The 15,199-nt window shown below is 49.6% G+C and overlaps 1 long non-coding RNA gene across 1 annotated transcript; it reads left to right on the forward strand.

Annotated features, from left to right (window-relative positions):
* The first annotated feature begins 7,931 nt into the window (after nucleotides 1-7,931).
* Nucleotides 7,932-14,204, forward strand: LOC311533155. Its single transcript, XR_014714516.1, has 3 exons — nucleotides 7,932-8,588; nucleotides 10,111-10,216; nucleotides 11,679-14,204. It is a non-coding gene; the product is annotated as an uncharacterized lncRNA (long non-coding RNA).
* Nucleotides 14,205-15,199: the final 995 nt, after the last annotated feature.

The raw sequence follows: 15,199 nt of genomic DNA on the forward strand, positions 1-15,199 counted from the left end.
ATTTGTGATAGTAAACCTGGAGTTGTAAATTCTGGTCACAAAGGTTGATAACTTTGCAAAGGAGAATACCTTTTAGGCTAAAAGTTCGTGAAAGAAATTATCAGAGGCAGAAATAGGGTGAAAAGTCCAATGAATATAAGCCAGCTGGGTTTTGTAAAGAGAAATGGTATACATTAAAGCTTGCAAACATATCCTCATGCTTCTTTTGTATTTGCTTTCCACAAACATTCAAGTGATTGAGTTTTACTAGCACAAATGTTGGCGGAAAGTGAATTTCAAAGCTGCATGCATGAGTATCCATGGAAACTGAATTTATATTTGTACATGCAAGTATTTGTATCAGAAGTGCTTTGCATGGTCATCCAATCGGGGAACAGAAACAACACCGTGGCCAACTGACCAATCACAACTAAGAAACACAGCTTGAATTTCAAATATCACGTACATACAGCAAACATCAATCCACAGAGCGAAAAAAAAGAAATGTGAAAAAACTTGCATCAAATCACCATCTGCTTGTGAATATTCCACAATTAGCAAATGAGTCGGACTCACTGGATAAGTGATTCATTGTGGATTATTCGCTTGGCTCTAATGGAGATCCAGGTCTAGACATTTAGATTTCAGAATGATAGACAATTTCAGAAATAGGTGGTATCTGTCTAGGTACCATGTGGGTATCCATTGAAGAGAGACACATGTCTGTACAGCAGCTGGACTCTGTAGTGATGATATCCATGTAATAAATCCCTTTTCCTCTGCATCCATAAGAAAAACTGGGGAGTCCTGTGACACATTGCATTTATTTTGCCCCTTTCACTGTGTCATTCGTCGCCTGCCCTATCTATCTCCCTCTGGTCTAGTGTTAATGGTCCAACCTCAGAGCAGCTTCCTAATAGCTGCCATTATACTGACAGACATAGCTCCTGTGTCTCTCCCCACACGAATGTGGCTCAGTGGCTGGAAGGATTCAGTAATATGCGGAGGCCATGGAAGGCTGGCAGGGCAGGATGCTCTCAGATCATCTTGATACTGTTCCCAGCTCTACCCCAGGCCTCCTGGCGCTAGTAACTCACGGAGACCACATTTATCAGAAGAGGCCTGTGACAGTGAGTGACTCCATGTTTGTGTGACCAGCTTCAGTCTCAAAATGGGCACCCAAAAATGGCATTCTCCAAATTAGGGGGGAACTTGGCATTGAATTGGGGGTGCCAGGAGTGGAGGAGGGAAGGATCTGTATAGCCAGCTCTGAGGGAGCTCCCACCCCTTTGAGCTATGCATGGCCCCCCTACTGCAATGGATTTGGGTGGAGCGATTTGGCCCATTCTGGGTTTTCTTAATGGGAGACAAAGAAGAAGAAAAACAGGCAAAAGGAAAAGCCATCTAAGGCACTAAGTAGTTCAGTACAGAGTTGTGCAACTGTGTTTTGTCCAGCTCTGTACCAATGTTACCTCTGTCCATACACAAACAATCCATCTCCAGCATTGCAGACTTGCACAAATGTGGGTTGTGCAATCCACACTGCGGCCAACCATTGCACAACTCAAACCTGAGTCAAAATTCTGCACTGCTCATAACAACCCAGGATCTTATACACGGGCCGTACAGTCACCAAAAGAGATGGAACCAGGGGCTTTCAGCCCCAAAATCACAGACCCCCCCAGCTGAGCTAGGGGAGAAGTACCCTAGCTGTGTAATAGAAGCAGGATGTACAATCACTGGGATGAGCCACCAGAAGGAGACACAAAGTCTGCATAGATCAGTGTTATTGCAAGATAATGGGGATTAGACAAACTTGCCTCAGGGCAATAGGAATTCAAGATCCATTTTGGAATGAGCCTTGGCCACAGACACCTGGGACCAGCATGTCTACCTGGGGAGCATGTCACACACAGGCCTCGTGTGTGCGATCCCAGCACCTGCGCCCAGACTACATGGCCTGCTAGGATCTCGTAAGCTCAGGAGCTTTCCTGTGGTGTAACTTGGAGAGCCCTGTGCTGCTGGGGCTAACGGCTGAATCCTCAGTGACGGGACCGTGTCAGCGTGTGCATCTGGCCTCAGTGCATTACACTAGCGGGCAGAATTTCTAGTCACTTCCTTTTATTTATAACTCCTGCCTATTTAGCAAAGCGACTGTCCCTCGCTCAGCACTGGGGGGAGTGAGGTGCCAAACTCTGGCTGAAATGAAACCGGCAGCGTACCCACTAGAATCACCCTTAACTCCATCTTACTGCAGTGTTTGCCTTGGAATGGAGATCTGAGAATCGGGGTCAGGGGGAAGGGGATATCACTGGGTTACGTAGGAGTTCGCTCTCCAGGGAGATTTCCAGATGGTCAAAGCTCAGGGGGCAGAGGAGAAGCCTCTTAAACACAAGTCCCTGATTGGCCTCTCCCTTTCACTGGGGTAACTCCGGGTGTATCATGAGAAGTCAATGGAGTCACTCAGGGGATGGTTTGGTTTGAGCAAGAAGGGAATCAGGCCTGAGACTGTTTTTAAAAACCTGCCTAGCTGCTAGTGATATTGGCACCATTTGTAGTTAACCACTGGAACAGCCTGGGTTGGATTCTCCACCACCTGGAGTCTATAGGTCAAGACTGGGTGTCGCTGCAGCAGTCTGGATGCAGGAAGCCCTGGCTGAAGTTCCTGGGCCTGGGACCTGCAGGGGGTCAGAGTGGGTGACCCGAGTGGTCCCTTCTAGTTTAGACTCGCAGGGCCTATGAAATGGTTTTCTTGGTCCCTGCAAACAGAAGGCCAGAGCAACGTTCAAATCCCAGCAGCCCCTCAGTGGGGTGTTCACAATCCAGCCTTTCCACTGATTGCACCCACCTGCTGGCTCTGTTCATGTGCAGGGACTCGGCGCACGGGGAACGGGACTCAGTGTGAGGGAATCTGCAAGTCAGGGGCGTTGCCGCATGGCAGAACTGGCTCGCTGTTACCCAAGGGACAGAGCAGCAGGAAGATCCCACATGATGCTGTGGGCTCCCGGATTGGTCCCTGGCATGTTTGCTGAACACACATTTTCCTAATGCAGCAAATTACAGGGAAAGCATTTTGACACTGACTTTACCCTCAGCATGATGAGTAGGGTTAAGCAAGACGGAGTGGCAATCACCTCGTAAAGGGCCTGTGGGTGCCACACAAACCAATACAGATCGTTACCCTGGATTTGCCAGCTTCAGCCGCGGCTCTGGGACCTACCCTGGGAAACCGTGTGGGGAGCTGAGATACCTCCACCCCTGCAAACACTTATCCTCTCTATCAGCCACACCACAAACACACCCGAATACACACACACACCCCACTCCTCTCTGTGCACGCACACACACCCCTCCTCTGTGTGCAGACACACACCCCTCCTCTGTGCATGCACACACACCCCTCCTCTGTGCCCACACACACACCCACTCCTCTGTGTGCAGACACACACCCCTCCTCTGTGTGCAGACACACACCCCACTCCTCTCTGTGCACGCACACACACCCCTCCTCTGTGTGCAGACACACCCCTCCTCTGTGCCCACACACACACCCCTCCTCTGTGCCCACACACACACCCCACTCCTCTCTGTGCAGACACACACACCCCTCCTCTGTGTGCACGCACACACACCCCTCCTCTGTGCACGCACACACACCTGAAATATCTTTGTGAGATGAGTTTTATGGACAATTCTCCAGCTAATTTTAAACCCTAAACATATTAGCCAGCTGTTAAATTCTACCCAAGGCTAAGGCTGATTTTGCTTTCCGTCACACAGATGGAGATCAGGAAGCAATCAGTCCCTTGAATCACTGGAGTTATACTGCTGTAAGCACAATTGGGGTCAGGGCTCTGACTGTAGGGTGCAACCCCTCCATTGACGCAAGACCCTAGAGCAGTCAGAAGGATAGAGCTGGCGAAACCCATCACTTTTGGTGCCATCCCCAACCTGCATAATCCAGAAATAAAATCTGCCTTTTATAAAGCCAGAGAACGTGCAAATGACCTGCAGCCCCAACTGCTCCCCGCCCCAGTGAAAGTCCATGAGTTCAGTGGAAGGGTTCTCCATCAGGGCCATACAACGAAGCAGCAGCTGGCTTCCAGGAGGCCCAGCTTGGTCATTTCCTGGGGTGGATCTTGTCTCCAGTCTCTGCATTCACCTGCAGTGCTTTACCCCCGGGTGTTTGATTTCAGATGCCACCCCAGCGTCAGGATCAGCACTGCCAACCCACATTCCACACCCAGGCTACTGACAGCCCCTGTGTCCCCGCCCAGTCCCCCTCATCCAGTCATTTAGCACAGGAGAGCAGCAAGGATAGCTCAGTGGTTTGAGCATTGGCCTGCTAAACCCAGGGTTGTGAGTTCAATCCTTGAGGGGGCCATTTAGGGATCTGGGGCAAAAATTGGGGATTGGTCCTGCTTTGAGCAGGGGGTTGGACTAGACGACCTCCTGAGGTCCCTTCCAACCCTGATGGTCTATGATCCTATGAGTCTAATGCCACAGACATAGGTGCTGACTCCATGGGTGCTCTGGGGCTGGAGCACCCACAGGGAAAAATTGGTGGGTGCGCTGCACCCACTGGCAGCCAAGCTCGCCCCCCTGCCCCACCTTACCTCCACCTGTTCCCTGAGCGCACCATGTCCCTGCTTCTCCGCCTACCTCCCAGCGCTTCCACTGCAAAACAGCTGTTTTGTGGCATAACAAGCTCCGGGAGGGAGCGGGGAGGAGCAGGAATGCAGTGCGCTCAGGGGAGGAGGCGGAGAAGAGGCGGGGGTGAGACAGCAATTTGGGGAAGGGGTTGGAATAGGGGCAGGGAGGGAGCAGAGTTGGGGTGGGGACTTTGGGGAAGGGGTTGGAATGGGGGTGGGGCAGAGGGCAGTCGAGCATCCTCCAGCTCCAGCAGAAGTCGGCTCCTATGGCCACGGATCCTTATTTGTGTGGCCGACTGTGTAACACACCATGAACCCGGATACACCACAGCGCACCTCGCAAGGCCTGATAGGACATAAAGAGTCCTGAACATCAGGACACGGGCATACAAGGAACAGAAAATAGCCTCTAAATGCTTGGGGTAAAGAGGGAAGCAAAGACATCCTGGCTGTGCCTTCTGTTGCCCCTTTGTGGTGCATAGAGACAATCTCTAGATTCCGAGATGATAAGGCCAGATGGAGAGACTGTGATCATCTAGTCCAACCCCCTGCATAATGCAGGCCAGGGGACTTCCCTGAATGAATTGCTGATTGAACTGGAGCATGTCTTCAGAAAAATATCCAACCTCGAATCCACCACAGCCCTTGGTAAATGGTTCCAAAGCCGTTCCTATCAAACACATTTCCTACGGCCCATGAGCATCAGGCCCTGCCTTCCCACCCTTCGCTGGAGGACCCAGGCAAGACCACTAGTGATGTCACACAAGGCTGAGCTGCAGCACCCCTCCCCGCAGCTCGGCCAAGACAGGATGCTGAGACTCCTGAGCTGTCTATGGTCCAGAAGTGACCCATTGCTGATAACGGGTGTAGGCAGCAGGTGCAGCTGCACTGGACTTGAGCAGTTCCACTGAAGATGCGGACCAGGAGAGAGCATGTTGTGTATTGTTTCAGACTCCAGGTTTCAACCTGGCAACCGGGCTACTGAGGTGGTGCTGAACACCAGAGCTGGTGGGAAAATAATGAGCTAGACCAGTTTTCCATCGGAAAACATACTTTCATCTCAACCAAAAGGTTCATGGGAACATATCTATTTCAACAACATTTTTGATGGGAAAGACAAAATTAATTCTTTTGACTGTATCATTTCAGATCAGTTCTTTCTGTTTTATATTATATTAAATATTAATTCTAATATATTTATATCTGCTATTTCATCTAATATATAATGTATTATCTCTAATGTTTCAATGTAATATAAAAGTAAATGAAAGGAATCAATGTTATCAAAAAATCCATTTTTACCCTCTCGAAATGAAACATTTTGACATTTTCTAACAAATCCAAATTTTTCAGAATTTTCGTTTGATGGGAAATTTCAGAACTGTGGCCTCCCGTTCTGCTCTGGGACACTTCCCCCCAAAATGTCAGATTTCCCCCCGAATAGACATTCCGGTGTGTGGCCAGGTGTAGGACGCACGCAGTTTCCTGGGATTTGCACTTGCAGCTACAGTGCACGCAGCACTTACAACTGTAGTCAGGCACAAGTAGTTTGTGTTACACAGACACAGGCCGGTTCACCAGGCAGGGGGAATGCCAGACAGCTCACAGCCTTGTGTGACTCCACTCTCCAAAGAGTTTGCTCAGCTCCTTCAGAACAGCAAAGCAAATGAGGCCTGAAAAAAAGTCTTTTGAGGGCTGGAGGCAGCAGGGGGGCTGGGAGTTCAAAATTCTGAGACTGCCTTTAGCTGAGTAGCTCATTCCTGGGGCCAGGCTGGTTCATTCGAGCCTTCCCCAGAGGGTTAGCTCCCTTCCTGACTGGAAGCTGTTCAGATCAGGCAGAACATACCATTCCTAGCCCTCAGGCCTGCAGGCATTTGCACAGATGACTAATTTTATGCACATCCCATTAACTTCACTTTAGCCTCTTTGACGTCACTGGGAGCTGCTCATGTATGTCAGTATTAGCAGGCCCAAAGCCTAGGGCTGCACTGGGACAGCTCTTAATTAACCAAGGCCTGGTCTACACTCAAAATGTAGATGGACATAACTATGTTGCTGGAACACTTTACCCAGGGCTGTGGTGGATTCTCCACCCCTGACAATTTTAAATCAAGATGGGAGGTTTGTCTAACAGATCAATGCTAGGAATTGCTTTGGAGCAGTTCTCAGCCTGGGCTGCACAGGGTCAGCCTAGATGATCACAACGGTCCCTTCTGGCCTTGGAATTTAGCAGTATAGGAATGCGGCCCTGCTAAAGGCTGGGGCCTCAGGCCTTACCATACTACACCAAATAGCTGCATAATTACGGCAGTGACTCAGCTTCCATCCAAATCTCCTGCACAGTGTCCCCAAAGCTCCCCTCTGGGGCTGATGCTCTCCGGGCGGGGTCTGAGCTCTCTGGTTCTTTTTGTTTAAATGTGAAGGAAAATCCAGTCAAGTGAGCAAGAAAATAATTAACTTTTCTCATTTAAAAAAGCCCACAAGCATTAAGATTTGCAAATGAATGACTCAGAAATAGCTGAAATTTCAAACTCTGCAGACACTTAAACCTGAAAGAGTAAATTTAGAATAAAGTTATTAATAGTTAAAAATTAGCTTGGCACCAGCACAGCCTGTCACCTGGAAAAGGCTTGGAGTTACATAATGCTCAGCACTCTGGACTTGTTCTTAGACACCAATCTCCCACTTAGGGTTGCCAACCCTCCAGTATTGGCCTGGAGTCTCCAGGAATTGGCATCAATCTCCCAGTGACTATTGAATCCAGGAGATTTTAATAGGATATTTTAAGAAAATAACATTAGGTCATGATGGAATAAAAAATCTCCTGGAATAGCTTCAGTCACTCCTGGAGGCCAAGCAAAGGAATCAGCTGATAACTGCAACTCAGAGTAAATCCCTATTTGTGTTTCTCTACAGATTTCCTTTGGGGCCAAAACTTTCCCCTGCTGGATTCAACCCAACGCTGATTTCATGAGCAAGAGAAGTGTGGACAAAATACAATTTGCAGCTAAATCCAACCTAGCTGCCTGAGGTGTCAAAGATCAAACGGGCACATGGCAAAACTCCCTGGGGAGCAGTCTCTGCGGGAAGGCTGAGAAACCAGTGAATAAAAATAACATTAACAGCTACTAAGGCTCCATTTGGGGTGGGCACGATCCAGGCACAACAGCAGAGTGATGTGTGGAGCCCCAGGATCATGGGGAGGGGCGGAGGGCGGGAGATGGGAGGGCTGAGTATCAGGGGAGGGGCATTGGCAGAGCTGGGGGGATTCAGTGGGGGAGATGGGATGCTGCATGTCAGGACTGAGGTGCACTGACAGAGGAAATCCGGGACAGGAGAAGCACAGGGATGCGGCAGGGCAAGGCTGAGGTGTGTTGGCACAGCTGTGTGGACAGGAAGCCTAGCACCGTGCCCAGGAACGAGCAGGCAGGATCCTAGCAGGGGTAATGTGTTCCCATCCCATTGGCTGCTCTGAGACCTCACGCCACCGCCACATGGAGACGGCTCAGCTCAGAGCAGAGCTCTCTGCAGCAGGGACAGACCAGAGGAGGCATCTTGGAAGCTAATCCTGGGATTCTCAAATCAGTTCACTTGTTCTTTGGCCAAAATCAGAGAACCACCCCTCAGCAGAGGCTGCTGCCTGCTGCCCTGAACGAGCAGGCGATACTGGTGAACCCGAGTCAGGCTGGCAAGTCAGAGCCCCTGTCTCACCAGGCACCTTCTATTCTGTGTCCGATGAATGAAGCGGAAAGGAAGAACCCCTTCCCCCAGCCCGGCGCAGCCCCCTCGCCAGCACCTCCTGCATGCACTCATATTATCTCTTTCAAGCACATTGGAAACATTCCTTTCAGAGGCACAATGCATCCCAGACTAAGCCCCGGCATGGAAACGCACATTTCTCCTGCCTCAGCTGCTCCTCCAGACAAGCAGAAGTGTGGCTCCCAACAAAGGAATATGGTAATTCTGCACCATCTGAGGGTTGGGGGAGGGGACCAGCCAGGGACCAGGGTGCTTTCAACAACAGAAGAAAAGCAGGGTTCCTGGCATGGCCAGGAGTCAAGAAGGAGAAAGGCCCCACAGCTGGATCAAGGGATGTCATGACAGGCAGCCAGAGCACCCATCACAACAAAGCACTGGCCCTGTGCTGTATGCTGAGATTCACTGCAGGTGGGGGCTTTGGGGGCTTTTCTATATAAGCAGAGGGTTAAAGATGCTGCCTGAAATGTATTTATACTAAAAGAATATGAGCATGGCTGCAAAGTCAAGCACTCCACAGTTCAGAAGTTTGTCTGTGCAACCTTAATCCCGACCCCTTCTGCATATGCACTGCAGCAGTGGTTCGCAACCCTCAGTCTGCAGCTCCCGGGGGCCACGAGCAGGTTTCAGGGGGTCCGCCAAAATAAACCAGAGAGCAGGGCCAGCGTTAGACTTGTTTGATCCCAGAGCAGAAAGCTGAAGCCTGAGCAACTTAGCTTTGAAGGGCCCCCTCTGGCAAGGGGCCCCTGGCAATTGCCCTGCTTGCTACCCCCTAACACCTGCCCTGACTTTTAATCTACTGGATATGCATAAAACCAGTTGTGACACAGGTGAGCTGTGGGGTTTTTATAGCATGTTGCGGGGGATGGGGAGGCTCAGAAGGAAGAAGGTTGAGAACCTCTAGTCCACTATATCCCCCTGCATTATGATACAGTCTTTACTTCATGGCCAGATACCATTTTTTCCACGATCTCTGAGTGCCCCCTCTTTGAGTCTGCACCTCTTCTGGGGGGGAAGTTCACAATTCTCCCACTCTTAGACTGGGCCCTGGGCTTCTGTACCCTGTAGATCCATGTGCTCACACCACCAGGCTTTGGCAATTGGCACCTGGTTCCCTTCACAAGTCGGAGCAGCGGGGAATACAGCGACCGCACACAGCCTTCTAAAAACCCAACTGCGGTTTATATGTAAGAGTAGGAACAAAGCATTCAGAGAAAAGGATTTTAAACAACAAAGAGTCTCTGGGCATGTCTGTCTTCCCTACAGCCCTGCCATATGGTGGTGGTGGACCAGGCAACCCTGGCTTCTTTAGATACCCCAATAAGTCCTGGGTGTCTGCCTGAACGTCTTCCCAATAATTGCCCTGACCTAGGGAGACAGAGAGTCATTTTAGTCATTTGTTGGCCTTTTCAACTGCCAGCTCCCAGCATGCCCCCCACTGGCAAAACAAGTTTTGTAACTGGGCCAAGCCTTGAGGTGGAATCTTCGCAGCTAATAACTCAGGCATTGTCTCTTAACAACCCTGAAGTGTTTGCTGGAGGAAGGGAGGAGCTTATCTTGACCCATACTTCATTCTTCCTGCTTCTTTTCCTTAGAGCCCAATATCAAATCAAACCAACACAGCCAACAGAAAACATCCCAATAACTAGGTCGCATGCAGTATTCGTCAGCTATTACAGAACAGGCCCACATCCCTCACAATCACATACTATTTTTTCCACAGGACCCCTGCTTCATTCATGCACAGGATGCTCAGGAAAGGAAGCAGGGGTAGTGAAGGAGGCTGTTGTCAGCAGGACCCCTGCCTCATTTGTTGTGGAAACTGGAAGGTGAGTAGTGAATGAGGCACCAAAGTGCAGGAAGAGAGAGGCTGATCTCAAAGTGGAAGCAGTCGAATGACATCCTGGAGAACTGGATTCTGGCCCAGCCTCTGCCCTTCAGTTCCTACATGATAATGGATAGGTCATTTAAACCCAACTTTTCACACGTGGCCACAATTGTGTGTTCCTCATTTTCTTGGTGCCCAACTTGAGACCCTGGGGTCTGAATTTCAAAAGTGCTTATACATCCCAGAATGATGTTCGCTTTTTTTGCAACAGTGTGACGTCGTTGACACATATTTAGTTTGTGGTCCACTATGACCCCCAGATCCTTTTCCGCAGTACTCCTTCCTAGGCAGTCATTTCTCATTTTGTATGCGTGCAACTGATTGTTCCTTCCTAAGTGGAGTACTTTGCATTTGTCCTTGTTGAATTTCATCCTATTTACTTCAGATCATTTCTCCAGTTTGTCCAGATCATTTTGAATTATAATCCTATCCCCCAAAGCACTTGCAACCCCTCTCACAAGATTGTCCACAAACTTTATCAGTGTACTCTCTATGCCATTATCTAAATCACTGATGAAGATATTGAACAGAACCTGACCAAGAACTGATCCCTGCGGGACCCGACTTATTATGCCCTTCCAGCATGACTGTGAACCACCGATAACTATTCTCTGGGAACAGGTTTCAGAGTAGCAGCCATGTTAGTCTGTAGTGGCAAAAAGAAAAGGAGGACTTGTGGCACCTTAGAGACTAACAAATTTATTTGAGCATAAGGTTTCATGAGCTACAGCTCACTTCATTCCAACCAGTTATGCACCCACCTTATAGTAGCTCCGTCTAGGTTGCATTTCCCTAGTTTGTTTATGAGAAGGTTATGCAAGACAGTATCAAAAGCTTTACTAAAGTCAAGATAGACCATGTCTACCGCTTCCTCCCTATCCACAAGGCTTGTTACCCTGTCAAAGAAAGTTATCAGGTTGGTTTGACACGATTTGTTCTTGACAGAGCCATGCTGACTTATTATCTTCTAGATGTTCCCTTTCTGCCGCAACAGGTTCCAGCTGCTCCTGGGGATCCCCCAGAGTTCCCAGGCCAGCCAGGAGAAATAATCCCTCCAGCGTGTCCTGGGTTGGCCTTGGGGCCTCCTCCCAGTTATTTTTATTTAGCGTGTGCATAGTTGTCTAGCCAAGCGATGGCATCCTCAGTGGCGTGATGCAGTTCTTCTAGGCCACCGCTGAACCTCGACCGTTGTGCGTCATCATCTGTGCTGTGCCGCAGCTGCACAAAGGGCTGTCACGAAGGCCCCAGCAACACTGGCTGGCTGCTTGGAGACCTTGCCTGGTCCGGAACCTGTTCAACAGGGACCATTGGTGACGGGGCAAGTCAAAACCAGGCGGCCGATTGTGGGGTCGGTGATGAGAGACTGGCTGGGGATTATAACAGATATCCATTCCTCTCACCAGAGTGTTTCAGCCCTGACATCCTGGCATGGCGGATGAGACCATAATGGGCGATGTGACGGCAAACCTGCAGCTGGTGGTTTAAAAAGGTCATTGTGCAACCTCAGGCTTGAGTTGGCACATACTTTCTCCAGTAACTTGCCAGTGGCAACCTCTTGTCTGATATGAGGAGGAGCGCTACTGTTCAGAACTGGGAGCCATGGGAATGGAGTCAGACACAGGGTGCCGGAGATGATACACATGGCAGCATGCAACTGCGAATCCACCGGTTTGGTGTGTGATGATCGACTCCACACTGGTGCGCAGCACTCTGCCACTGGATACAAGGTGGCAAGAACTGACGTCCGCAGAGTTGGAGCACGAGCACCCCATGACGAACATGATGAACCTGTCTGTTTGCTAAGAAGATTGTTGTGTGTCTTAACTTTAGCTTCTGTCTTCTTCAGGCGGGCATGGTAACTCAGTGTGCTGTCGAAGGTTACACCTAGACAGACCGGTTCTACTTCATGCTTCATCGTCTGACCATTCGGATAAACATTCAGTTCTTGGGCTGTGCTGGCATGATGAAGATGGAACAAACTGGAGACTGTTTTTATGACACTTGGCTGGAGGCCCCAAGTCATACAGTAGTCAGCTAACTTTGCCATGTCCCGGTTTAAGGTGGCGTCAAGCTCGTGAAATATCCAGGCCTGGGTACTGCAACAGATGTCTTCTGCATAAATGAACTTTCGTGACTCTGTTGTTGGCAGGTCATTAATGTAAAGGTTGTACGGGGTTGGAGAAAGCACAGAGCCCTGGGGTAACCCATTGTTCTGTTGTCTCCAAGCACTCATCTTCTCCCTCATATGGACTCTGAACTGCCTATCATGGAGGAATAGTTCAACAATGCCTGAGACCCAAGGTAGCAGGACCCGTGATACCTTCATGAGCAGGTCAGTGTCCCATACTGTATTGTACGCTGTTGTTAGATCAATGAAAACAGCACCTGTTTTCAAGTTTCTTTGGAAGCCATTTTCAACAAATGTGGTCAGCGCGAGTACTTGCTTGCATGTGCTGCGGCCTTAGCAAAAGCCGGCTTGGTCAAGGCTCAAAATTCTCTCCACGTTGGGTAATATACGTGGTAAAACCAAGGGCTCCAGGGCCTTGAAGCACACCTACAATAATGACATGGGACGACAGCTTGATGCTTGACTTGGGTCCTTTCCAGGCTTTAGGAGGCCAATGCTCCAGCAATCTAGCACAGGTGAGCCCAGTGCAGGGGAAGGTAAGTGTGTAAATGTATTTCCCATGACAGTGATGGTACCCACAACTTAGCAGGACACAGCGATCTTTAATTTACTTGTAACAGAAGAGTAAACAGACAAAGAGAGGTAGAGTTGCTTTTCATTCCCCCTGCAGAGTTAAGTGCGGAGATGGGGGGGGGGGGAGGTGCCCAGGGATGTCCTTTGAATCCTCCTGAGAGAGCTCGATGAAACTTCCATGAAGGTACACTGCAATCCTCTGACGAAGGTTTCCAGGCATGGCAGCCTCATTGCTTCCTCCATGGTAGGAGACTTTCTTATGCCCTTTGGCAATAACTTCAGCAGGCGCCATTGCAGTAGACAGGCTAGCAGGATATAGGCCTGGGCAGCTCTGGGACGACAGCAGCAGCTGTGCTCTCTATGCCTTTGTCACCCTCAGGAGTGAGATAGCAGCTAAAGTCCCCACCCCTCGTGGAAAATGGTGCCAGCATTCAGTACTACTGCCCTATCCTCATAGCTTCATGCAACTGAGCAATTCCCTCTTCATCTCCCTCACCACTGGCAAGCTGTACTCACCAAGGCTGGAGCTGCGTAGTGCAGTGTACAAGAGCTCTGAGGCAGAAGTTTCAATCTGCATGCCTGGTTTAAAACTTTAGGGGGGCCAGGGAAAGGAGTTCAGAATCTTAATGTTTGCTTTCCATTGTACCTCTGCATTGCCTGGAGCTGCTTCTGCCATTGCGACCTTGAGGCAGTCCCCCTCCACACCCATGGAACCAGAAAAGAAGGAGAATGAAGAGGACTCAGAGTGACATGCTCAGCGAGATCCTGCAAGCCAGTGCTGCATCAGAGGGCCTGGAGGGTGAATATTGCAGATAGCCTGGAGAAAGAAAGAGCAGATAGGAGAAAGACCCAGGAGCCCTGGCCAGAAAAGGAGAGGGAGATGCACCAGGACATCATGGATCTTCTCTGGCCACAAACACAGATGCTGCAGACTCTTGTGGACCTGTAGGTTCAACAATCCTGGGCTCACCTCCCTGTGCAATCCATGGAGAACTCCATTCCAGCACCTGCGTCCCCCTCTCAATATTCCACCTGGTATCAGGAGCTCAAGCCCAGCCACTGCCACTCCATCCCAGGGGACATCAAGGATAGCCACAGCTGCACAAACACTGACCTGTGAGAGCCATGGTTCGTGTGCGTGTGGCTAAAATGGACACAAATGTTCTTTCCCCGTCAGACGTTCTGGTCTATTCATTTATTAAGTTTTTAATATATTTTCTTTAAAAGTGCACAGACTTTTCTTTTCACTGATTTTGTTACTGAATAAAATGCTACTATTTGGAATATAATTGATTTTATTAGTTCACAACATATGCTGCAGAGTACCTAGCAGTTCTGAAAGCACTGACTTACTTGTTATTGTACAGTGGGACATAGGCTCAGTGACAAACACAGTGTAAGGAGAATGAAGTATCTACATCTACATCTACAGTACAAAATTATTTTGAAATTATTCTATTCAATTTTTCGGAAGCGATTTTATACATTTGGTCTTGTGTGTCCCCGCTAAAGTGCATGAATTTCGGCGGAGTGTGTTCACAGTACGGAGGCTAGCATCAAATGTCTCAGCGGTGCACTGTGGGTAGCTATCCCACAGTTCCCGCAGTCCCCGCTGCCCATTGGAACTCTGAGTTAAGCTCCCAGTGCATGATGGGGCAGAAACATTCTCGCGGGTGTTCCTGGGTGTGTGTCGTCAGTCGCTCCTCCCTCCGTGAAAGCTATGGCAGACAATTGTTTTGCACCTTTTTGGCGTGCAGACGCCCTACTGCTTTCAGCAGACGGTGCAGTACGGTGCACCACTTCTCTCCTGGTACTATGAATCCACCTCGCATTTGTTATCGTCTTTCTGTGTAATCTCTATAAGTATCTGCTCTTTCTCTTCCTCATCAACCGCTGCCAACTCTGCTCGGCCATCGTGAACCGAGCAGCACAGCTTCCGCCGCCCACTCTGCTCTCCCGCTCTTGCCGCGCTACCGAGCTTCCCCATGCTGTCTGTCCTGGGCTCCCGCTGCTGTGAAAGCTACAGAAGACAGCCATTTCCCGCCTTTTTTCGGCTATCGTGAACCGAACAGCACCTCTTCCGCTGCCACTCCGCTCTCCTACGTTTCGTGCCCTTTGTCCAGGATTACCCGTGCAGGCGCCATAGCCGTGGAGCCCGCTCAGATCTCCACTGCAGTTTTGACCATTGTAAATACCTCGCGCGTTATCCAGCAGTGTGTTCAG

Source organism: Lepidochelys olivacea, assembly GCF_965140295.1.
Source record: "Lepidochelys olivacea isolate rLepOli2 genome assembly, chromosome: 19".
Classification (NCBI taxonomy): Eukaryota; Metazoa; Chordata; order Testudines; family Cheloniidae; genus Lepidochelys; species Lepidochelys olivacea.